The sequence below is a fragment of the Dama dama genome, chromosome 14 (assembly GCF_033118175.1).
Source record: "Dama dama isolate Ldn47 chromosome 14, ASM3311817v1, whole genome shotgun sequence".
Classification (NCBI taxonomy): domain Eukaryota; kingdom Metazoa; phylum Chordata; class Mammalia; order Artiodactyla; family Cervidae; genus Dama; species Dama dama.
The window spans coordinates 21,111,442-21,136,293 of NC_083694.1; the positions used below are offsets into that span (position 1 = coordinate 21,111,442).

General features: G+C 38.6%; 1 non-coding gene across 1 annotated transcript; it reads left to right on the forward strand.

Annotated features, from left to right (window-relative positions):
• The first annotated feature begins 19,719 nt into the window (after positions 1–19,719).
• TRNAW-CCA (transfer RNA tryptophan (anticodon CCA)) lies at positions 19,720–19,791 on the forward strand. The gene has a single exon. It is a non-coding gene; the product is annotated as a tRNA-Trp (tRNA).
• The last annotated feature ends 5,061 nt before the right edge of the window (positions 19,792–24,852 follow it).

Consider the following 24,852-nt stretch of genomic DNA (forward strand, 5'->3'; position numbering starts at 1 on the left):
TCAAACTGCTTTCTAGACAGCTGACATCTTTCCTTTCAAATAAAAGGGAAAAAAATAGAATTTATGGATTCTCACAATTAGGTCTGTTTTTTCCATCACTTCTAAGTTGTGTTCCTTTTTAAGATCAAAAAGAATCAAAGAAATATCCTGAGGCTATTTTCTTGTCATTGATGTGTGAAAAACAGGGAAACACCTCTACTGAATTACCATAATTTCAACACAGCATAAATGAAAAAGTTGTACAGTGCTTGTTTTCTTTGTCAGAAAAAAAATGTTACTAGTCCTCACCATATCACTCCTATCTTTTTTTCCCATACACTCTTATTAACCTTCTTTGCCTATCACAGTGGGGTCAGACAGACAAATTTTGCTGTTAGAATGGAAATATCTGTATTTACAAAGCAAATTTCCGATAGAATACTACCATATCATTCACAGATGTGATCAGTAACAATAGGAGAAGGGGGTTGTCTTGTGTGAAAAGAAAAGTAAAATGGAGTTTATATCCCCATGTGAGCTCTACGAAATGAAGCCAGGTGACCACTGAGGAAGTGTGACTTAGGCATATCCCAGCCCAGGTGGAATCTGACCATCGACCACTTATTGTCCTAATGAAGGCATCCAAAACGTCTGCCAGAAGCTCAATAGATTCATCAGCTTCTTACTCTAAAATAACTTATAACAGTCTGTCTACATATCAAACCACCACATTAAAACAATTCATGATTCATTAAGGACAAATATTGCCAAACTTGCAACAGAGTCAGTCACAATTCTTATTTGGCAATGTTAACAAACCTGTGCTTTTAAGCCTTTGATGCTTTCTCCTCCTTGGAAGAGTCTTTTGTTTTCACCCTAATCCATGTCTCCCAAATTGCAGTTCTTAAGACCACAAATCAAGATCTTTGTTCTTTGCAGTCTTGATGTTGATTATTGTTCAATACTTGCAACTGCAATTAAAAGATGCTTGCTCCTTGGAAGAAAAGCTATGAAAACCTAGGCAGCATATTAAAAAGCAGAGACATTAATTTGCTGACAGAGTCTGTCTAGTCAAAGCTAAGATTTTTCCAGTAGTCGTGTTCAAATGTGAGAGTTGGACCATAAAGAAGGCTGAGCACTGAAGAATGGATGCTTTTGAACTCTGGTGCTGGAGAAGACTATTGAGAGTCCCTGGACAGCAAGGAGATCAAGCCAGTCAGTCCTAAAGGAAATCAACCCTGAATATTCATTTGAAAGACTGATGCTGAAGCTGAAACTCCAACACTTTCGCCACCTGATGCAAAGAGCCAACTCATTGGAAAAGACCCTGATTCTGGGAAAGATTGAAGGCAGGAGAAGGAGGCAACATGGTTGGATGGCATCATCAACTCAATGGACATGAGTTCAAGCAAACTCCAGGAGAGATGGTGAAGAACAAGGAAGCCCGGTGGGCTGCGGTCCATGGGGTCACAAAGAGTTGGACACAACTGAGCAACCGAACAACAAACTTGCAACTGCTTCAGAGAGTCTACCCCTTTAAGAAAGCATCAAGAGGCAAAGAATGCTAATAACAGATTTGTCTCCTTCTCTTAGAAAGTGACTTCAAGCTAACTTTATGACAGAAGAGTAGTCCAGCTCAGGACAAGTATTTTTGACAGGAAAGACTCAGAAAACTTAATTAAACATTTTCCCATGGAGTGAGTAGCCTCTGCCTTGGCATTTCAGGATATCAAAAGGAACACCCCTTTAGGAACTGCCTAAAGAAAACCAAAGAAACATACTGCTTCCCTTTCAAAAGGTAAAAGTGGACAGGTTCCAATAGGCCTTTATCACTGCAATCAGGGATGGCAACAATAAGAAGGCTTTTGTTCCCAGGGAAAGTTCTCTTCTCTGACACCGTCATCATCTCTCACCACTGAAGTGACCATTACAAAGCTCATTATTTCAGAAAAAAAACACTCACAAAGAATAAAAGATGTAAAGAGTAAGGAACATGAAGGATAAGAAACTGCATGCATCCAATGCCAGCCTTATTCAGAGGCTATAAGGGAAGGAGTAATTAAACATTAATAGTAGAAAATCTAAAATCTTTTTTATTCTTCAAAATTTGGTTTTAGAAAATTGAAACCCCCATATAAGCCAGAATTACCCCCAATGAACTATAGAGAAGGAAAAACTTTTCCTCTATCCTCTTAGGTTCTATAACATGGGCCCCAAAATTAAACTGCAAAATACAGATAATGAGGAAAAAAGGATATAAATATCATTAATATTTTTTAATTTTACCTGCACAAGGGCTTAACAGAAAAAAAAAACAAAAGAAGACCCAAAGAAGCAGTTAGACCCAGAAGCTTATATACCATTTTAACAAAGGGCTACAAAATTGTGGGTATGCAGCTGTACAAAAGAAAGGGGGTTTGGGCTTCTATATACAGGGTGGAGCTCATGGTTGATATGGATCATTCCGTAAGCTCTGTTTATGCAGGCTGAAATCAGTGCCATCTTTGACTTCAAAGATAGACTGTTCTCCTCTTCCCGGTATGGGAGCTCAGAGACACTGTCATAAATGTATGCCCTGCTGCTAGGTAATGAGGGGAGAGTAGAGAGCCCTTCCTGTGCCTGCTTTTTCTCAATTACTTTCATCTCAAAATAATCTTTATGCCAACGTAACATAGTTTGGCATGACATATTCTGCTCTCCTTCAACTCGTTCTCTGACAGTAACATAAAGAGTGGTGTGAGGCAGCTGGCTCACACAGGCTCACAAAGAGTGCCTTGTTAAAGTTTCAAAGATTTTGTGAAGCAGTGTTAAGCATAGCCATTATTAGAAATTAAAATTAAGTGAATTACACTGAAAAAGAAAAGCTTAAAAATACTCAAAATTCTCACTTCCTAATTACCTTATGGCATTTTACAAAAATTTACACTCCTGTATGTGCATCTATTGTATTTGTGTGAAAATACAGTTGGCCTTTCGTACCCTCTAGTTCCACACCCAGAGATTCAACCAATTATTCAAAAATATTTGGAAAAAAAATTATAGAAAGTTCTAAAAAGCAAAACTTGAATTTTCCATGTGCTGGTAACTATATGCATATCATTTACAACACATTTACAACTATTTACATATCATTTACATTGGATTAGATGTTATAAGTAATCTAGAGATGATTTAAAGTACACAGGAGGACATATGTAGGTTATATGCAAATACTGTACTATTTTATTTAAGGAACTTGAACAAATATGGATTTTGGTACCCATTCCCATGGTTACAGAGGGACGATTGTCCTATAAATGGTGGGTTACTGACAATCTCTTCCTAATTCCTCTTTCAGGAGCCTCATGTTGATAACTAGAAATCAGCCATCATGGGAACATCTGTACCATGGAAATTAGCAAAAGCTAAAAACTCTAGGTTTAATTTATTATTTTATTGATTGTCTAAGTTTAAGAAAGAGATGAAGAAAATGTTAACATGGCAGATGAAACATGTTTAAAAAGTGTGTCATATCTGTAGCCGTATATTCTAAGGCACACAAAATAGGGAGGCATTACTTTTCCAGTATTTGAAAAGTATCTGATGCAGCAAAGAAGTCACTCATATCATTGATAAGTGAGTGAAATTCTGACATGCATAGTATGAAGCTAAAAGAGATTTCTGTTAATTGATGTGATTTGTATAAGAATGAGAAACAGTTTAATTATAGATCATGTAGCAGATGTGATGGAAATAAATTTTACTGGGAAAGGTCTGATAAAGATGAAACTCCATTTTTCAGATCATGGTTGAATTGCAACCACATGTTGTCTATGTGCTCATTTTCTATCATAAATTAGTTGATTAAAGGTTTATCTACTTTCCACAAATAAATCTTAATATTTTCTAGCCACTTCTCAACCAGAATTACTTAATATTGGAGGCCTTTTGGCAGTAGGCACTTCTAGTTAAATTACTAAGATGACATAGCTCCCTTGTACTCATAGAAAGGAATTCTGAGAACCATTTGGGAGTAAAACAATTCTAACGACAACAGATTTTTCATCAAGGCCAGAAGAGAGTCATGAAATATTGTTTGTGTTGAAAGAAATAACTCTGTCAACCCAGAATTTTATACCTAGTAAAAAATATTCTTCAGGAACGAAGAAGAAATCATGACATTCTCAGTTGAAGGAAACTGCCAGTAGAGACATCCAAAAATGGCCAAAGGAAGTTCTCCAAATAGAAAACAAACAATAAAACAAAGAACCTTCAAAGGAAGGATAAGTAAATCCAATAAGCTTTCCTTTTCCTCCTGACCTCTCTAAATTATGCATGATAATTGATGCAAAGATTATAACACTGTTTGATGTAGTGTGTGTAAAAGAAATTTTTAATAAAATTAAAATAGAAAGAGGGGAGGAAATTGGAATATAAAGGGAAATAAGGTCTCCATACTTCACTTGAAATAGTAAATTAACATAACTGTTAAATTCTGATGTTATGTATAATATAGTGTAATACCAAGAACAACCACTAAAAAAGCTATACAAAGAGACACTCAAAAACTCTATAGACAGATTAAATGGAATTCTAAAATAAATTAAAGAAATCTAGAGAAAGGCAGAAAAAGATACCAAAAACAAAAAATGAAAACAAAACAAAATGGCAGAATTTAACTCTGATACAGTTGACTCTTGAAAAACACAGGTTGAACTGAGCAAGTACAATTACATATGGAAATGTGGAATCCATGGAAATATAGATCTGTAGATGCAGGAGATACAGAGGGCTGACTATAAAGTTATACACAGATTTTCAACTGTGTAGAGGGTCAGTGCCCCAACCCCCACATTGTTCAAGAGTATATCAATATTTTTTTATTGTAGTTCAATAATTACATCAAATGTAAGTTATCTAAAAACATGTGCTCGGTCACTTCAATCATGTCTAACTCTTTGTGATCCCCATGGACCATAGAGGGTCAGGCTCCCCTGTCCATGGGATTCTCTAGGCAAGAATACTGGAGTGGGTTACCATGCCCTCCCCCAGGGGATCTTCCTGACCCAGAGATAGAACCCATATTCCCCGCATCTCCTGCACTGCAGACAACCTCTTTACCACTGAGCCAATGGGAAAACCCAAAAAACCACCTACTAAAAGACACAAATTGTCAGCATAGATTAAAGAGCTTTACCAACTATATTCTGGCTACAAGAAACTCACTTCAAATATACAAATAGGTAGATTAAAAGGAAAAAGGATAGAAAAAAGATAAACCATTCAAACATTAGAGATAATTGTCATTAAGCAAAAGAAGGAAGAGGGACTATATTATTATCATATAAAGTAAGAAAATTACAAGAGGCAGTGGGGGGCCTTATATTTTATAAAAGAGTAAGCACTCTAAGAAGGCATAGCAATCCTAAGTGTGTCTGCACCAAAAAACACAGCCTCAAAACATGTGAGGTAAAAACAGATAGAACTAAAAGGAAAAATAGGCAAATTGACAATTATAGTTGGATATGTCAACACTCACTTCTCAACAACTGATAGAACAACTAGACAGAAAATCAGCAAGACTACATAAGAATTCAACAATACCATCAGTTATGGCCTGAATTCTGTTCTCTGCAAATTCATATGTTGAAGCTCTAACCCACAGTACTTTGGTTGGGGCCATATTTGAAGATAGAACCTTTACATAAATTATTATGTTAAAACGAGGCCATTAGGGTAGGCTGTAATCCAATTTGATTAGTATCCTTATAAAAAGAATATATTTGGACATACAGAGAAAGAGACACCAGGGGTGTGTGCTCATACAGAAAAGACTTTGTGAAGACACAGTGAGAAAGCAGCCATCTGCAAGCCAAGGAGAGAGGTGTCAGGAGAAACCAAATCTGCCAACGCCTTGAACTTGGACTTCCAGGCTCCAGAACTGAGGAGAAAATAAATATTTACTGTTTAAACCACCTAGCCTGTAGTATTTTGTTGTGGCAGCTGTAGCAGGCTAATATACCATCAACCAACAGGATCTGACATTTATAGAGTATTCCGTCCAACAATATCAAAATATGCATTCCTTTTGAGCACCCAGGAAACCAAAATAGACCATATCCTGGGCCATAAAACAAGCCTCAACAAATCTAAAAGAATCAAAGTACAGCGTGTCCTCCAACCACAACAGAATCAACCTAGAAATCAATAAAAAAGATAAGAAAATATCCAAATAATCCAAAACCAAACAGCACTCTTCCAAATAATCTATGGGTCAGAGAGGAAGTCTCAAAGCAAATTTTAAAATATGTACAATTATCCAAATGAAAATGAAAATAGAGCATATCAAAATGTTTGGGACACAGCTAAAGCAGTGCTACAGAAATTTATATCATTAAATGCACATGTTTAAAACAAGAGAAAGTTTCAAATCAATAATCTTAGCTCCTATCTCAAGAATCTAGAAAAAGGAGAGCAAAGTCAATCCAAATCAAGGAGAAGAAATGAAATGATAAAAACTGGAGCAGAAATCAAGTCAAAACCAGAAAAACAAAGGAGAAAAAAAATTGAAACAAAGAGCTGGTTCTTTGCAAATGTCAATAAAATTGACAAATGTCTAGCAAGATATAAAAGAGAAAACACAAATTACCAAATTCAGGAATGAAGCAGAACATATCACTATAAATCTTGAAAACAACTGAAGAATAATAGGAGAATACTATGAACAACTCTGGGGCTTCCCAGGTGGCGCTAGTGGTAAAGAACCCTCCTGCCAATACAGGAGACATAAGAGACACAGGTTTGATCCCTGAGTTGGGACGATCCCCTAGAGAAGGAAATGGTGACCCACTCCAGTATTCTTGCCTGGAAAATTCCATGGACAGAGGAGCCTGGCAGGCTACAGTCCAAAGGGTTGCAAAGAGTCAGACACGACTGAAGCAACTTAGCGTGAACAACTATACACACATAAATTTGTCAAAATTGACCAATTCCCAAAAAATGCAAACTATCACAATTCAGCCTATATAATATAGATTATATGAACAGCTCTCAAACTAAGAAGAAAATTGAATGTCTAACTTAAAATCTTCCAAAAATGTAATTTCCTGGCTCAGATGGTCTCACTTGAGAATTCCATCAAACGTTTCAAGGAGAATAAACACTAATTCTAGTGTTCCTCTTCCTCTAAGAGACTCAAGTTGGCACGATATTATCAGCAAATATCTTCCTCTTCATATTGAAGCAGTACTAGGGAGCCAAATGGTAAAACAGAAACAATATAGAATTTAGATTATGAGGATACAGTGAAAGTTCAACCATTACAGCAGTGCTTCTCTAACCTTAGCATGCATCAAAATCACCTGGAGCAACTCTTAAAGTTTTCTGGACCCCACCTGAAGAGTTTCAGATTCAGGATGTCTGAGGCAGAGCCTGAGAATTTACATTTCTAACCAGTTCCCAGGTGACACTGTTGCTGTTGGTCCAGGAAGCACACTTTACTTTACTTCTTAGTAGCTTTGTGACCATAAGTACGTCACTTACCTCTTTAAGTTTCAGTGACCTCATCTGTAAAATTCGGACAGCAGTAATATTTATCCAAACTGTCTAAAAGAGTAATGTCATGAACATCAAGATTTAGAAAATGCTTATGAAAACATTTTGCAACTTAGAAAGTACTATATAAATTCATTCCTTCATTCAAAAAACATTTTTGTAGCACATTATGGGCTGATACTGCTAGGAACTGACACCAAATCAATTATTAGAGCCTATAATCTGGTATGGAAGAAACACATTAAATAAACAATTAATTATGAGTGTACATAATTATTGACATTAATAAAAATATTTCAGCTAAGTTTTTACATTTTGCAGTAGGAAGCAATATAGTAGAAGTACACAACTAAAAACCAATCAATCAAGTACTGAGGCCATCAGTTCAGTTTAGTTGCTCAGTCATGTCTGTCTCTTTGCGACCCCATGGTCTGCCACACACCAGGCTTCCCTGTCCATCACCAACTCCCGACGCTTACTCAAACTCATGTCCACTGAGTCGGTGATGCCATCCAACCATCTCATCCTCTGTCGTCCCCTTCTCCTCCCACCTTCAATCCTTCCCAGCATCAGGGTCTTTTCAAATGAGTCAGTTCTTCCCATCAGGTAGCCAAAGTATTGGAGTTTCAGCTTCAGCATCAGTCCTTCCAATGAATATTCAGGACTGATTTCCGTTAGGATTGACTGGTTGGCTCTCCTTGCAGTCCAAGGGACTCTCAAGAGTCTTCTCTAACACCACAGTTCAAAAGCATCAATTCTTCAGCATTCAGCTTTGTTTATAAAGAAAGAAAACTTTCTTATAAAGAAAACTGAGGCCATTAAAAAAGTTGAAGTCATATCAACTCATTAGCTATACTTGAGATGACTGCATTCCTTCCATAGAAAAATCAGTTAAGGAAAAAAAAATCTCAAGCCCTCCTAAATTGCTGTCAAGCAAGTCAAGTAAGTTTTGTAGTATTTAGAGTATGTAGAATATAGCAATCAGATGCAGTCAGAAAGGGCAATTGAAGGGAAATACACTCAACATTCCCTTCCAGCACCTGCAGGAAGCAGTCCTCACCATGCACTTGTAGATTTCAACAGCACTTTGTGCTTTGCAGGCTTTTAATCAGAGCCACAGCATACTGCCTTTTATTAAATCTGACTGGAAATAAACTAGGTGCTTTTCTTAATCAAGCCCACACTGCAGCTTAAATCACTTTTAGGCCAAACTGCATTCTCCTGTGTGGGAGGCAATCTCATCAGAACAGTCTCTAGGAGAATTTTATCTTTGGGCAAGGACTTCAAAGCTTTCTCAAGCAGGCAATGAATTAGGGACTCTGTCTGCCCTCCAAGAATATCCAGCAGGCTGAAAGAACCCTATGCCACCAGTCGCTCTTGGTGACAAATTGGTGGTTTGCTCATAAACTTGATAATCCAACCAAACTGAGCTAGGGTTGGATTGGAGGCCCCTTTTATGATCTATTCTGAGTCCATTTACAGTGAAAAATTGCACTCTTTTTTTCTGCTTAATACTTTAAAAAGGCAAAGTATATGATTTTCTCCAAGAGGTCTCCATAAGCTATTTATGGAAGAGAGAACTTTGTTTTCCAGAATGCATTCTCCAGGAAGAAACCACATTTTTAGTTTGAAAATGAAATTTACCCTTACTTCTCCTGTGTCTCATTCACAACCAAGGGCAGTTCTGCAAATCTGAATTGGACACCTCAGTAGGTGATAGGTCTGTACACAATCAACTTTATTTAGTTCAATAGCTTGAATCCATCCATCTTTATAGTTTATCCTTCAAAAATATCTCCACCATCTCTTTCTATTTTCCTTTATTTTTCTCATCCCCTTTCCCTTTTTTCTTTCCACACCAATCATAGGAATAGAAATATGTCTCTAGATTCTGAGAGAGCCTAAGAGGCCAACCTCGCCCAGCCCTCCACATATCTCATGCCTAGAATCACCAACATTAGTTATCGACCACATCTGTATCACTCCTTCATTTGTGTTAAAACATGTTTCAGAGCAAGGTTCCCCAGGTCTGTTTGCATATGTGAGCAATGGGAAAAAATGGAGACCTATCAAGGGGACAGCTGGGCGGGAAAAGGAGACAGATAGAATACTGCCACAGGCTGGACTCCCTGGGAATCAGACTCTGACTCAGAGATTTGCGTGCAGCAGGCTAACCGGTCAGAAAGCTCAGAATGAACTCCTGTCGGACAGAGAAGGAAGCAGAGAAGGCAAGCTGTGATATAGTTACAACAAAGGCCTCAGTCAATCTATAGAGAGCTCTGGAGCTGGATGGGCCATAAAAAGACATTCCAAATTGGGTAAGAGTTACGTCTTTTAACTCTACATTGTATCAGACCAATCACTGGATCCAGGCTGACCCCAGGAAGGGAGTATAATATTGATGGTGGAAGCTCTCTTCAGCAGAGGACAGTCACCAGAAGGGAACTCATCCACCAACACCCTTGACAGCTGGAGGAATGAGTGTATAAGCCTTGAGCCAGGAGATCTGGGCAACACACCAGGCATCTACTATCTACTATCCTGGAAGTGGCATGATTTTGCCTTGATCACCAAGCTTTAAGGAGATCAGACTCACTGTTGCTATGGGGAATAGTGAGGATCAGTCAGGAAACAGATGACACGGTAGTGCGCTAGTACTCAATGCGGTAACATAAGATGGAGTAACATCTTATGGAAAAATCCAAACACTTTTTGGCCAACCCAGTACAATGGAGCTATTTGCAAAGATATAGGTGAGGTACAAGGGAAGAACAAGGTTGCCATGTAACCATCACTATTCCCAGGCTAGAGGAAAGAAAGGAAGAAGAGGGTACTGGAACCCAGAGAGCAAATACCATGCAGAGAAAACCATGTAAAAAGGAGCAGAGACTTTCACTGAGGTTACAGTCAGTCAGTTCCAAGTTCTCACAAAGAGGAATCCAGGGTAATGAATACACCAAACTCTTTCTCTGATCATGGCTCCCACTGGCCCAACCCAATCAAGCAAGGGAGCCTATTGCTGTAGTCCACTTAGGTCAACCTCCTGGGACAGAGGAGAGGAAAGAAGAGGAGTGAATGGATATAAAGCCACAGGCAGAAACTATCTGACACAGCTTTAAAGGGAACTTTATTGCACAAAACATTCAACTTTCATGCTAGCTCCCGTTTTTAGCAACAAGGTAGTGGATGTCAGTCTGTGTCCACAGCTGAGCCCACATCTTAGAGAAGAAGTTCATAATTGCTAAGCATAGTAACTGTGGGGACTCAATGTATGTTCAGAGATCAGGGAGGACTCTTTTTAAAAAAATTTTTTTAAGGCTTTGGAATATACTGATAATGAAAGTCAATGATCAGGGAGTGGGGGTTTAAGAAAGAGAAAAAAAGAATAGCAATAATGAGGAGCTTACACCCTGGAAATATACCCGTCATCTAAGAGCCTGCAAAGAAAACTTTGAACTCTATAGACACTGAGTTAAAATCAATACAACACTTACATCTTTAAAGTTCCACAGGTGATCTTGATGCATAATTTTCAATAAAGTGTGAAATAAGTTACAAGGATGTAATGTACAGCACAGAAAATATAGTCAGTATTTTATAACAATTTTGTATTGAGTATAATCTATAAAAATATTGAATAACCATGTTGTATACCTGAAACTATTATATTAATAATATTGTAAATCAACTATACTTAAACTTTAAAAAAAAACATTGTCAAAGTCTCTGCAGGGATAGGCTCAGAGTAGAAGTGCTTGGAATTCCTACAAAACATAGGAAAAAAGAGAAAAATATTCCCAAGCCAAAGAAGAACATTTTGTCACTGCCCCTTAGCTTTTGGTAAAAGACTGGTATAAAGATTATGGTATAAAGACTATGAAGGCATAAAGTAGTTGGAGAATGTTTTCTGAAAGCTAATGCCAAATAACTTGAGCACAAAAACCAGTTGCTCTTTCTTACGTGATTAATGTTCACTATTCTTATTAGAAATAAGGTTCAAATATTCTTATCTACAGTTATATGCTTTTTGCAAACATGAGCCAAAGCATATAGAGGAGTGAAGATTATGAGAGTCTTCTCAAAATGCAACCCTATTGTGTGGTAAATTTAACTAAGCCTGATATATATCAAAACTGAGGGGAAATTTGTCATTATAAAAATTAGTGACATATAAATATCACTGGCAGGAATGTGAATTGGTACAGCTCCTATGAAGAACAGTATGGAGATTCCTTAAAAAACTAAAAATAACATACACATTACTGTATATAAAATAGATAACTAAAAAGGACCTACTCTGGGGCTTCCCTGGTAGTTTACTGGTAAAGAATCCGCCTGCCAATGCAGGAGACCTGGGTTCAATCCCTGGTTTGGGAAGATCCTCTGAAGGAGGGCATGACAACCCACTCCAGTATTCTTGCCTGGGAAATCCCATGGACAGAGGAGCCTGGCGGGCTAGAGTTCATGGAGTCACAAAAAACTCAGGCATCACTTAGCGACTAAAAACCAACAACAAGGACCTACTCGATAGCACAGAGAACTCTTCTCAATCCTCTGTAACGACTTATATAGGAAAATAATCTTAAAAAGAGTGGATAGAAGAATAACTGGTTCACTTTACAGCAGAAATAACACAATATTTTAAATCAACTATACTCCAATAAAAATCTTTTAAAAACTAAAAATAGAGCTCCCATGTAATCCTGCAATCTCACTGCTGGGCATATATCTGGAAAAAACCATAATTCAAAAAGATACATGCACCCCAATGTTCATAGCAGCACTAATTTACAATAGCCAAGAATGGAAGTAACCTAAGTTACTCTCTCCATCAACAGAGGAATGGACAAAGAAGATGTGGTATATATATACAGAGAAATATCACTCAACCTTAAAAAAATAATGAAATAATGCCATTTGCTGCAACATGGATGGACCCAGAGATTATCATGCTGAGTGGAGTAAGTTAGACAAAGACAAATATCATATGATATTGCTTCTATGTGAAATCTAAACAAATAATACAAATGAACTTAATCACAAAACAGAAATAGACTTACAGTCATAGAAAAAAAACTTACAGTTACCAAAGGAGAAAGGGGGAGGGATAAATTAAGAGTTTCAGATTAAAATATATACATTACTATATATAAAATAGATAACCTGCAAGGACCTACTTGCTGTATACCACAGGGAACTACACTCAATATCTTGTAATAACGGACTATAGAAGAGAATGTTTTTAAAAATATATTAAAAGATTATATATATAGATTACTGAATCATTTTGCTATATACCTGAAACTATCAATGTTGTAGATCAACTATATTTCAATAAAAATTTGAAAATTAGAATTGTTTAAAAATTGGTGACAGAGTTGTGGAAAAGAAGTTAGAAAAGTGGCAACCTCAAATCATCTCCCGATCTCTCCATTTCCAACTCCACTACATGTATATGTGTATATATAGATAGATAGATATATCTTTAGCCAAAGGCCATGGGATCCATGATCACCTAGGTACAGGTGAAACCTTGAGCTCTGCATAAAATTAAAGAGAGAACTGAGACCAGCATTTCTCTCTGAGAGCTGGCCTAAAAAAAAATACTAGGAGGGACCTAAGGGAATGGTTTGAGTATTTCTTTTTCCCAAAGTTGGAAGAATGCAAGGAGATAGGGGAGAAATGATGCTTTGATAGCTTCCTTGCTACTGGCAGAACTACAGCCATTGTGACAGACTTTAATTTCTTGTGCTCCAAAATCACTGTGGACAGTGACTGCAACCATGAAATTAAAGGATACTTGCTCCTTGGAAGAAAAGCTATGACACACCTAGACAGCAATTAAAAAGCAGAGACATTACTTTGCCCACAAAGGTCTATATAGTCAGAGCTACGGTTTTTACAGTAGTCATGTACAGATGTGAGAGTTGGACCATAAAGAAGGCTGAGCACTGAAGAATTGATGTTTTTGAACAGTGGTGCTGGAGAAGACTCTTGAGAGTCACTTGGACAATAAGGAGATCAAACCAGTCAGTCCTAAAGGAAATCAACCCTGAATATTCATTGGAAGGACTGATGCTGAAGTTCTGATATTTTAGCCACCTGATGCGAAGAGCCAACTCACTGGAAAAGACGCTGATGCTGGGAAAGATTGAGGGCAGGAGGAGAAGTGGGCAAGAGAGGATGAGATGGTTGGATGGCATAATTGACTCAATGGGCGTGAGTTTGAGCAAACTCCAGGGGTTAGTGAAGGACAGGGAAGTCTTGTGTGCTGTAATCGATGGGATAGTGAAGAGTCAGACACAACTGAGCAACTGAACAACAAAAATACCTAAAACCAGACCTGAGCCTCCATGAGTTCACAGAGTAGAATAGCATCTAAGGGTGTTCAGCATCCAGAACTGAGAAAATATATGGGAACAAAGCAGGTATATGTATCTACAATCAGCAGAAAATAATTAAATTCTCCCATTTAAAAAAGACTGACAGGTTAACCTAACCAACAATAAAGCTATATTCCATTTACAAGAAACATACTTTTAAAAAGATAATGAATGGTTAACAACAAAGCAAAGGACAAGAAAATGCCAACCAAATGTGAAGGATATGATGAAACCAAATGTGGAACATTATATGAATAAAAGGTACAACTTATGAAGAAGATAAACTAGTGATAAATACATCACATAACATAGCAGTTAAATATAGGAAACACATAAAGCTAAAAATACAAAGAAATTTGACTAAAATACAATTATAGAAAGAGATTTTAATATATTTCTTATAAAAATTAAACATACCCAGTAATGAAGGTATAAATAATTTAAGCAAATTAAGTAATACTTAGTTTAGGCACAGTAGAATCTTAAATCCCTTGGATAAAGATCATATATTCATTCCATGTATTTGTGGAACATTTACAAAAGCAAATTATGTATTTGACCAGAAAAGAAAAGTTTAACAAATTGAATATAACAGAAATTTTACAGGCCACATTTTCTGATAATAATACAATAAAATTACAAATAATAAAAAGTTGATGCCAAGGACTTAACCGGTTGTCCAGCGGTTGAGACTCTGAGCTTCCACTGCAGGAGGCATATGTTCAATCCCAGGTTGGGGAACTAGGACTGTAATTGCTGCTCAGCATGGCAAAAAAAATAAATTAATTAATTATATAAGTGTATTTACAAATACCTAGATAATCATTTGTTCAAAGGGGAAAACTAATTCACAAACTATCTGAAGAGTAATGAGAAGGAGTACACTTCATATTAAATCCTATGATACTTGTTGTTGTTCAGTCACTCAGTTGTGTCTGACTCTTCATGAACCCAAGGACTGCGGCACACTAGGCCTCCCTGTCCTTCACCATCTCCCAGAGCTTGCTCAAACTCATGTCCATTGAGCTGGTGATGCCATCCAACCATCTCATCCTCTGTCATCCACTTCTCCTGCCTTCAATCTTTCCTAACATCAGAGGCTTTTCTATTGAGTCAGCTCTTAACCAAAGCTTAATCATAGCTTTAAATGCCTTCAAAATTTAGAAACACATTTAAAACAAAAGAACTAAGTTCACAGTTCACATATTACCAAATTAAAAATAGACCATTAAAATCAATTAAAAACACATAGGAAGAGTGAGTTAATAAATCTAAAATATGTTATTAGTAAATGAGAAAATAAAGTTGATAGACATGATATTTATTTTTGGAAAACAAGATAAAATAAGGAATACCATTGTATAGTTGATTATAGCATGAATAGATGAGATTAGGATTGAGGAAAGGGATAAAAATAAGAATATATTGTATAGCACAGGTAATATAGCCAATATTTTATAGTAACTTTAAATGGAGTACAGTCTATAAAAATATTGGATCATTAGGTTGTACACCTGAAACTAATGTAATACTGTGAATCTACTATACTTCATTTTTTTCTAAAAAGAGAAAGAAAAAGGATTAAAAATCACAGATTCAGGAGAGATCAAAAGAATTATAAGACAACATTTCATACAAAATTGTGCCAACAAATGTTCAAATCCTTAAGACAGAAATGGTTTGCTTATAATATAAAAGTATTTTTTTTTAAGTGAGGAAAACTTGAATAGACTAATAGCCTAGAATGAAATGGTAAAGGTAATTTAAATCTACTATGGACAAGGGCACAGAATGGATGGGTCAACAGCTAAGCTTTATCTGATCTTTATAATACAGGTAAATTTGATGCTATTTAAACTGCTCTGGCCATAGAAATTATGCTTCCCAATTCACTTTATGAAATCAGTATATCTCTAAGACCAGAACATAGCAAGTGAATAAAAATAATCTCACTTCTAAATATAAAAGCAAAATATCTAAGTAAAATAGAAATACAGCAATCTTCAAATGAATAATACACTATGACTAAGGAAGGCTTATTCAAGAAATGCAAGAGTGATTCACTATTGGCAATACCTATAAACCCTCCATAAACTCCTTGTCATACTTCCCACTGTCTGACCACCACCTCTGATCTTTCTAGCTCATTTTCTTTCATACTCACATCCTACCATTATTCCCTAGAACAGGATCACTAATCCATTGGTCATGCAATTTTCCACTGGCCTTCACCCCTATCCCAGCTTTACTCCAAGAGTCCTTGCACACACCTTCAACAATCTTGCCCTCTCTGATTTTGCAAATACTTTCTTAGAATACCACAACCCTGACTAAACCCAACACTCTAACTCTTATGCTCTTACCCATGTATCTGAGCATGACTAATGAAAAAGACTCTGCAAACTCGCCACTCTGACTTGGTCACTAGCTTATTTGCCACTGTAATTCAAACAGCCCCTCAATGCTGCTTGGTAATCACACTAGATTTCCCTGGATCTCTCTCTTCCCCACATTTCCCCTTCTCTCTCTTTCACCCTCTACTACTTCCTCACACAGCCTTATGCTCAGCTGACAGTCTTATTTCCCACTTCGATGAGAAAACTGAAAAATCAGAAAACATTTTCAACAGACTCACACTACCATCTCTACCAACACCTGCAGACATCTGAACCGACACACTCTGCTTTCCTGCCTTGTATTAATGACACGCTCCATCTAAAGCAACACATCTTTTGTGCTTTCAATCCCGTATTTGTACACTCGATACCCCCAAAAATGTGTGCACTGTCTCTAATCCCTCTCCTTCTATACTCAATGCTTCTCTTTCCAACATTTAGAAAAATGTCAAGCCTACTGAAAAATTACAAGAACAGTAGGATGAATATTCAAACACTCTTCAGAGAAGAACAATTTCAAAAAGCCATCACTTGTGTGGAAATAGGCACAAACTCATTAGTAAGGGCAGGAAAATAACACTTGAGATTGATCACGCTGAGAAAAACTAAAATAACAATAATACCTATTACTGGTAAAGCTGAGGAGAAAACAGGCAATGGTAGAAATGGGAAATGTCATAGCCTTAATCTATGTGGGGACAAACGGGATGCTATAAAGCATTTCTTTATTAAAATTGGTGTAATAACATTTTGAAAAGGCTGCATCAAAACAGTAGCCCTGAATGGAAGTTCTTACCTTCCAAGTATGTTCCCTGACCCAGAAAAAATACCCAAGATCCTGGGACAAGAAACAGAAGGAAGTGGAAATGGAGAAAGAAAGGGAAAGGCTGACTGGCCTGAAGCCCAGTAACCCTGACCCTAACCTTGACCCTGAGATTCCTTGCCAGTCATATCGTCAGAGCACTAGAAATTTTCTAAAGGATTTGTTGAATTTCACCAGGAGTAATGAGTACTGACTTCCAACACAATTAAAATTCTTTACCCCAGTATTGAAAATCCCCAGCACACAAGTTGTATTCCAGTTGTCTATAGCCTGGAATTCATTTGCAAAAGAAAAAAAAAGAGTATGATAAATTTCCTAAAGCAGCTCACCAAACTTAAGTCACTCAAACCAATGATAGCAGAGAAAATATAAAATCTTGTTGCTAAAATACATTATTTCAACACATTTGGGGTTCCCCTTTGAACCTAAACTCCATTTCCAACAGTCAAGTGCATTGGTCACTGGGAAGATGGTTCCCTATGAGAAGAGAATACAAAGGCAACAAGAGACCAGTTTCTTGGTCATTTCCTATCACACTATATGCCCATATCTCTTCCACTGAATCTCCAAATGGAGAATAATAACAACATCCACCACTTGACCCTGGTCAAGTTCAGTTCAGGATTCTTTTCACATGCTTGATTTAATTTAATCCTTACACAATGCTGTGATGTAGATATTATTATCTCCATCTTACTTAAGTAAGGCAATAGGTTTACTTAAGTTGTCCTCTGCCGTGTAAATAGTAAGTGACTGAGGGAAGCTTATCTGATTCTAAAGCCATGTTCTTAGCTACTGAAACTGTTAATCGCTCAGTCATGTCCAACTCTTTGTGACCCCATGGACTGTAGCCCACCAGGCTCCGCTGTCCATGGAATTCTCCTAGCAAGAATACTAGAGTGGGTAGCCATTCCCTTCTCCAGGGGTCTTTCTGACCCAGAGATCAAACCCAGATCTCCTACACTGCAGGAACATTCTTTACCATCTGAGCCACAGGGGAGTCCTGTTATCTCCTAAACTCCATCAAATTCCTGGTCTCTGCCCCTAGAATCCTGAGTCACCCACTCCTGTGCTGGGTTCCTAGACCATGTGCTTAAATCCAAATTCCACACATGTATCCCGCACAGCCACCCACCCAGAAGAGAACATGTGGGCATTTGAATAACACAAATCTGCTTCTGAGAACACGACTTAGAATATATGGATCTGCCAGTCAAATGGATGGAATCATTTCAGATCCACTGGAATGCTCCTGGCTAGCATTTGGTTATGTCTCTAGAGTCTTTAGAGATAAAGATTTTATTCTAATTGCAGAAGAAATTTAATCAGAGTCTAACTGGCTCTAAACACTCCACATTCGGGAACATTTTGACTCGTGAATGTCCTTGACCTTGTATGCTAGTCCCACCTGAATCCGGCACACAAGGTTCTTGTTTAATAGGTGACCTTCCCAACATAGCTGCAGACATTAGCTCTCCCTGCAAGGTCTCTCTGGGGAAGCATAAGAGACAGATTTGCCTTTCAGCTTTCCAAATCCTTTGGGGTTTCAGAAAATAACCCACAATCACAGCACTCCCTGTAGCTATCATCACTTTACTTTTTAGAAAGTTGAATCACTTTGGAGTTTTGTGCTATATTCATTTTTGCTCTGATCTCATTTTTTCCCCTCTCTTCATTTTTTCCACTTAAGGGGCCACGTCCTCACATTTTGCCTAAGGTTCTTTTCCAGGAGAGGTGATAATAGCTAAGTTAAGTGATGAAAACTTCTGAAATATTTCCTGTGGATCACTTGGGGCTGTCGCGTTTCTTCTTCCTCTTAACACTAAAGACAAAGGGAATGGTGGGACAGGATAGCATTGAGATACTATAACAGGTAGACAGCTTAACCAAGATGAGCTCATTTCCCAATTTGGAGGAGATGGAATGTTTAAGAACTGATTTCTCAAATGATATCATCATCCTGTAAGGAAAAAAGTCTATGGGACAAAGGACTCCAAGAGAGCAGCATGCTCTTCAAACAAAGAGCCCCTTAAACAGCAGCAGACCAGCCCATATGAGAAGGCAAAGGAAACCAGAGATCAGGTTGGCCACACCTGAACTCCACAGGCTTCCAAAAGCGGGAACTGGGCTATAGCACTGTCGATGAGAAAACCACATTCATTCATTCTTTTTTTTCCCTTAATTTTTTAAAATTCATTTTTCAGTTGGGAGTATAATTGCCTTATAATGTGTTAGTTTCTGCTGAACAATAGCGTAGATCAGCTATACGTGTATATATGTCCCCTCCTTCTTGGACCTTGCTCTATCCCGCCACATGCCACCCCCCTAGGTCATCACAGAGCACCCAGCTGAGTTCTCTGTGCGATACAGCTAGCTTCCCACTATATCTGCTTTATACGTGGTAGTGTGTATACGTCAACGCCACTCTTTCAATTCATCCCACCCTCTCCTTCCTAACCCCCGCCCCATGTCCATAAGCCCATTCTCTACATCTGCATCCCTATGCCTGCCCTGCAAATCATTCACTCTTTTATTCAGGCTAGTTATTGAATATTCATTAAGTTCCTAAATACTTTATGCTAGGCCCTAGGATATAACTTGGGCTTCCCTGGTGGCTCAGAGGTTAAAGCGTCTGCCTCCAGTGCGGGAGACCCGGGTTCGATCCCTGGGTTGGGAAGATCCCCTGGAGAAGGAAATGGTAACCCACTCCAGTATTCTTGCCTGGAGAATCCCATGGATGGAGGAGCCTGGTAGGCTACAGTCCATGGGGTCGCAAAGAGTCGGACACGACTGAGCGACTTCACTTTCACTTTTTTCAAGCCTCAATTCTTAACCAACAAAGACTCCTTCTCACTCAAGCACAATGGCTTGTATTGAAAACATTTCTCATCATAGGGCTTCTATTTTAACATCAAAAACTTTGATGAGAGCAATTATAGGAAACCCACTCTTAAAGTTCATTGGCTAGAAAATCAACCATGCATATCGACTTACAGATTCCTTACAGTAATTCTGGGTGGTTCCCAGGTACAGAGAAGCATTGCACTAGTGAGATGAACAATGAACACAGCTTGGTGAAAGGTGAAGCTTACTCAGCTCTGCATGAGACAGGACTCAACTTTGAAAGCTACTGACAACCAGGCCCACTGCTCTCACAGAAACAGCCCCTAATTCATCACCTGATGCCCCAGATTCCATATTAGTAAAAATACTTCTTTAGCTAAGTAATGAAGTCAGCAGCAGCATCTCACATGCCTATGAAATAAGGATGATTAACAGGGACTAGGAAACAGACAGGCTTCCCAAGTGGTGCTAGTGGTAAAGAACCTGCCTGCCAATGCAGGAGACATAAGAGACTTAGGCTCGATCCCTGGGTCAGGAAGATCCCCTGGAGGAGGGCATGGCAACCCACTCCAGTATTCTTGCCTGGAGAATCCCATGGACAGTGGAGCCTGGTGGGCTACAGTCCATGGTGTTGTGAAGAGTCGGACATGACTGAAACAACTTAGCACACATGAAACAGACAGGCAAGTGGCCTGCACAAGGTCATGGAGCTAGAATGCCAGTGGCAGGACATCACCACCTCAACCACATCCCTTCCAGCTCTAAGTCCAATGTGCTTTTCACTATATCAAGCTGATCCTGCTAATAAATGGTATGCATAACTCCAAAAATACATTGAGCACGTACTGCATTACACGGAGAATGGAATGGCAGCCCACTCCAGTATCCTTGCCTGGAGAATCCCATGGACAGAGGAGCCTCGTGGGCTATAGTCCATGAGGTTGCAAAGAGTTGGACATGACTGAGCGATTCACATACACACACACACACACACTGTATTACAAATGGGAGGAAAGCAGGAGGGAGGAAGGAAGGAGGAAAAGACAGGCCTTTCATTAGCAAAGAGTCCCTTATCATTTTATCATCCTCCTCATACCCTGCTTATGAGATTGTAATAACTTTACAGAAAATTTTACAGATGAGGAAACTAAAGTTCAGAGAGATTGAATCACTTGCCCAAGGTCACACAGCCTTAAAGAAATGGAGCACAATTCTATCCTCAATCCACCTAACTCCAAAGCCCACATGCCTACTCCTTACCTCCCTGCCTAGTGTGGTAAGTGTGTGTGACTTTGAGGAACTCACATATTATCCGAGTATATTTTTTCTCTTCTGTCAAGTGGGACCTTCACAGGAGCTACCATTTGTTGAGAATGCTTTACCAAGTTCCTTTCAGATCTCACAAAAATGCCACAGATATGCATTACATTAGACACATTTTACTGAAAAAGAGATTGAATCTGAAAAAAACCTATTGGACATAGGAAGCAAATTTATGGTTACCAAAGGGGAAAGGGGGCAGAGGAGGGATAAATTAAGGGTTTGGAATTGGCAGATACAAGCTAATATATATATATAAATACACACACACACAGACACACACACACACATAAAATAAACAGTAAGTTTCTAATGTATACCATGGGGAAATTTATTCAATATCCTGTTCAGTTCAATTCAGTTCAGTCGCTCAGTCATGTCTGACTCTTTACGACCCCATGAATCGCAACACGCCAGGCCTCCCTGTCCATCCAACTCCCGGAGTTTACCCAAACCCATGTCCATCGAGTCAGTGATGCCATCCAGCCATCTATCCTCTGTCATCCGCTTCTCCTCCTGCCCCCAATCCCTCCCAGCATCAGGGTCTTTTCCAACGAGTCAACTCTTCGCATGAGGTGGCCAAAGTATTGGAGTTTCAGCTTCAACATCAGTCCTTCCAATGAACACCCAAGACTGATCTCCTTCAGGATGGACTGGTTGGATCTCCTTGCAGTCCAAGGGGCTCTCAAGAGTCTTCTCCAGCACCACAGTTCAAAAGCATCAATTCTTCAGTGCTCAGCTTTCTTCACTGTCCAGCTCTCACATCCATATATGACCACTGGAAAAACCATAGCCTTGACTAGATGGACCTTTGTTGGCAAAGTAATGTCTCTGCTTTTAAATATGCTATCTAGGTTGGGCATAACTTTCCTTCCAAGGAGTAAGCGTCTTTTAATTTCATGGCTACAATCACCATCTGCAGTGATTTTGGAGCCCAAAAAAATAAAGTCTGACACTGTTTCCACTGTTTCCCCAGCTATTTGCCATGAAGTGATGGGACCAGATGCCATGATCTTAGTTTTCTGAATGTTAAGCTTTAAGACAACTTTTCCACTCTCCTACTTCACTTTTATCAAGAGGCTTTTTCGTTCCTCTTCACTTTCTGCCCTAAGGGCGGTGTCATCTGCATATCTGAGGTTATTGATATTTCTCCCAGCAGTCTTGATTCCAGCTTGTGCTTGTTCCAACCCAACGTTTCTCATAATGTATTCTGCATATAAGTTAAATAAGCAGGGTGACAATATACAGCCTTGACATACTCCTTTTCCTATTTGGAACCAGTCTGTTGTTCCATGTCCAATTCTAACTGCTGCTTCTTGACCTGCATACAGGTTTCAAAAGAGACAGGTCAGATGGTCTGGTGTTCCCATCTCTTTCAGAATTTTCCACAGTTTATTGTGATCCACACAGTCAAAGGCTTTGGCATAGTAAATAAAGCAGAAATAGATGTTTTTCTGGAACTCTCTTGCTTTTTCGAATATCCAGCAGATGTTGGCAATTTGATCTCTGGTTCCTCTGCCTTTTCTAAAACCAGCTTGAACATCTAGCTGAAGCCTGACTTGGAGAATTTTGAGCACTACTTTACTAGCGTGTGAGATGAGTGCAATTGTGCTGTAGTTTGAGCATTCTTTGGCATTGCCTTTCTTTGGGATTGGAATGAAAACTGACCTTTTCCAGTCCCATGGCCACTTCTGAGTTTTCCAAATTTGCTGGCATATTGAGTGCAGCACTTTCACAGCATCATCTTTCAGGATTTGAGGTAGCTCCACTGGAATTCCATCACCTCCACTAGCTTTGTTCGTAGTGATGCTTCCTAAGGCCCACTTGACTTCACATTCCAAGATGTCTGGCTCTAGGTGAGTGATCACACAATTGTGATTATCTGGGTCATGAAGATCTTTTTTGGACAGTTCTTCTGTGTATTCTTGCCACCTCTTCTTAATATCTTCTGCTTCTGTTAGGTCCATACCATTTCTGTCCTTTATTGAGCCCATCTTTGCATGAAATGTTCCCTTGGTATCTCTAATTTTCTTGAAGAGATCTCTAGTCTCTCCCATTCTGTTGTTTTCCTCTATTTCTTTGCATTGATTGCTGAGGAAGGCTTTCTTTTCTCTCCTGGCTATTCTTTGGAACTCTGCATTCAGATGGGAATATCTTTCCTTTTCTCCTTTGCTCTTTGCTTCTCTTCTTTTCTCAGCTATTTGTAAGGCCTCCTCAGGAAACCATTTTGCTTTTTTGCATTTCTTTTCCATTGGAATGGTCTTAATCCCTGTCTCCTGTACAATGTCATGAACCTCCGTCCATAGTTCATCAGGCACTCTATCAGATCTAGTCCCTTAAATCTATTTCTCACTTCCACTGTATAGTCATAAGGGATTTGATTTAGGTCATACCTGAATGGTCTAGTGGTTTTCCCTACTTCCTTCAGTTTAAGTCTGAATTTGGCAATAAGGAGTTCATGATCCAGCCACAGTCAGCTCTCAGTCTTGTTTTTGCTGACTGTATAGAGCTTCTCCATCTTTGGCTGCAAAGAATATAATCAATCTGATTTCGGTGTTGACCATCTGGTGATACAACTGTACATCTGGTGATGTACAGTATCCTATAATAAACCATAATGGAAAAGAATATGAAAAATATTTATATATAAAACTGAATCAATTTGCTGTACATTAGAAACTAATACAATACTATAAATCAAATGCACCTCAATTTTTTAAAAAAACAGATTGAAGGCAGAATCAGGATTTGAACTCAGGACTCTCTCACATCACAACTGTCAACTACAAATTGGCATTTACCAAGGGCATTGCCAATGAGTGACCAACAAAGACATTTGCCATCTGCCTCTAAGGAGATTGAACCCCATGCCGCTATAGCTGTTGACCTTCAACAGCCCCTGAGAGGGTTCAGGGTGGAGTGAGCACTCTGTGCTCCAGAGAATCTGATGGGACAGGTCTTTAGATAGATGGACGTTTTTAGGAACAGATTTTATGAACTCAATCCTTGCATCTCCTCACATGTAGAGAAGCACTAAATCCCTTCATGGTGATATCAGATCCTCATGACTAACCAAAAACCTTTTGTAAAATGAGTGCTTCGTGGTACTGAACTCCCCTTTACCAAAACCTTATATATTGACTTTCCCCCACTGCCTCTTTGGAATAGCCTCTCAGAGCTATATGAGATGCTGCCTCCCAGGCAGCAGTCCTCATTTTGCCCCAAATAAAACTTAACTCACGACTCTCGAGTTGTACATCTATTTTAGTCGACACAGTTTAAGCATTTTCCACTGTTTAGTGCCATCTCCTTAGCTACTGCACAGACATGTGGGGAATAACTGAAATAATGACTATGAAAGCCTTTAATAAAGTATTAACTACTACCACACAAATGTAAGAGCCTGGCAGGCTGCACTCGACGGGGTCACAAAGAGTCGGACATGACTCAGTGACTAACACTTTCACTTCACTTTTTTGGTTATTATTATTATTCAGCTAAGATATTAGACACAGAGGTTAGAGATGAAATAACTTGCCCAAGCTTACATTACAAAGAAATGAGAGATTCATAT